This window comes from Cebus imitator, unplaced genomic scaffold (genome assembly GCF_001604975.1).
Source record: "Cebus imitator isolate Cc_AM_T3 unplaced genomic scaffold, Cebus_imitator-1.0 Scaffold490, whole genome shotgun sequence".
Lineage (NCBI taxonomy): Eukaryota > Metazoa > Chordata > Mammalia > Primates > Cebidae > Cebus > Cebus imitator.
In genome coordinates, this window is record NW_016107805.1 from 1352908 (window position 1) to 1355166 (window position 2259).

Below are 2259 nucleotides of genomic sequence, written 5' to 3' on the forward strand. Positions count from 1 at the left end.
TTTTAATATTACTCAGCTGTTTCCTTTATATAATCCTGAATGTAGCTGTTTTTTTAAGTTTTATTATGAAGTAAGATAATTACAGGATTTTGTTTAAGCTTAAAAGTCTTTTGATTGGCTAGGTGTGGTGGCTCATGTAGCCACATGTGACTACTGACCACTTGAAATGTGGCCATTCTGAACTGAGATGTGCTGTAAGTATAAACTACATAACGGCTTTGAACAACAGTACCAAAACGGAAGAAAAAGAATGTAAAATAGTTCATTAATAATTTTTATATTAATAGAATGTTGATGTAATACTTTGGGATGTATGAAGTCAAATAAAATATGCTATTAAAGGCCGGGCACAGTGGCTCACACCTATAATCCCAGCACTTTGGGAAACCAAGGTGGGCAGATCATCTGAGGACAGAAGTTCAAGACTAGCCTGGCCAACATGGGGAAACCCCGTCTCTACTTAAAATACAAAAATTAGCTGGGTGTGGTGGTACACACCTATAATCCCAGCTCCTTGGGAGGCTGAGATAGAAGAATCAATGAACCTGGGAGGTGGAGGTTGCAGTGAGCTGAGATCACGCCACTGCACTCCAGCCTGGGCAACAGAAAGAGACTCTGTCTCACAAAAGAGACAAAAAAAAGCTATTAAAATTATTTTTATTTATTTCCTTTTTAATATGATGGCTGTAAATTTTAAAATAAAAATATTTCTATTAGACAGCACTGGTCTAAAAAATATATTCCTAGAAAATATCAAAAATAAGTTGGGTTTTTACAATACAAAAATATTGTAAAAAAATTTACAATAAAGAACAAAAGAATTATTAAAAGAGGCTGGGCACAGTGGCTCACAACTGTAATTGCAGCACCTTGGGAGGCCGAGGTAGGCAAATCGCTTGAGTCCAGGAATTCAAGACTACCATGTTACTAGGGTAACATAGTAAAACCCTATCTCTACCCCAAAAAAGTACAAAAATTGTTTTATATTTTCTTCCAGGGTAGCTGACTGTAGTAGTCCCAATTACCCTGGAAGCTGGGGTTACAGTGAGCCAAGATCACAACACTGCACTCCAGTCTGGGCAACAGAGTGAGACCCCGTCTCAAACAAATAAATTTTTTAAAAACGAAAGAATTATTAAAAGCACTGCATGGAGTCTGAGATCAGCCTGGCCAACATGGCAAAACACTATCTCTACTAAAAATACAAAGATTGGCTGGGTGTGGTGGCACACGCCTATAGTCCCAGCTACTCGGGAAGCTGAGGCAGGAGAATCGCTTGGACAAGGGAGGCGGAGATTGCAGTAAGCCGAGATAGTGTTACTGCACTCCAGTCTGGGTAACAGAGCTAGACTCCATCTCAAAAGAATAAATAAATAAAAGCACTGTATAATTTGAAGTACCCATATTTAATAAAATAGCTCAAAAAGGAAACAAGAATTTCTAAGGAACTATTTTGATCTATTAATAATATATAATCTTGAAACACAATGAAGAAATGAATTATCAGTGAGTTGGGAAACTGAAAAATAGATTGGTATTTTCTCACAGAAGTACTTTTAAAAAGTGAAATGACATCTGGATCCTCTTATTAAAGAAAAGATTGGGTTTATTTAAGAAAAAAAAAAAAGATTTGGATTACTCAGTATAAAAACCATGGTACACCATAAAACCTTGATCAGAAACACCAGCCAGACGTGGTAGCTCACGCCTGTAATCGCAGCACTTTGCGAGGATGAGGCAGGCGGATGGCTTGAGCCCAAAAGTTCAAAACCAGCCTGGGCAACAAGGAGAAACCCCTTTTCTATAAAAAACACAAAAGAAAAAAAAGTCATGTGGGCATGGTGGCGTGCCCTATAGTCCCAGCTACCTGGAAGGCTGAAATGGGAGAATCACTGAATCCAGGAAGTCAAGGCTGCAATGAGCTATAATCCTGCCACTGCACTCCAGCCTGGGCAACCCTGTCTCAAACAACAAAACATCAAGCTTTTCTCCAAAATGAGTCAAAAGCCAAGAAAGAGAAAATGTTCCAAGTTCCTAGCCAACTGCCTATCCTTAGAAAGTAATTTGAGGAGGCCAGGCACGGTGGCTCACATCAACACTTTGGAAGGGTCAGGCAGGTGGATCACCTCAGGTCAGGAGTTCAAGATCAGCCTGGGCAACATGCTGAAACCCCGTCTCTACTAAAAACACAAAAATTAGCTGGGTGCAGTGGTGTGTGCCTGTAATCCCAGCTACTAAAGAGACTGAGGCAGGAGAATC

The 2259-nt window shown here is 39.7% G+C and overlaps 1 protein-coding gene across 4 annotated transcripts in view; it reads right to left on the bottom strand.

The window, feature by feature from the left end:
• The window catches only part of POLR2B (RNA polymerase II subunit B), a 71298-nt gene that overhangs the window by 33492 nt on the left and 35547 nt on the right, over positions 1 to 2259 (bottom strand). The window lies entirely within an intron of this gene.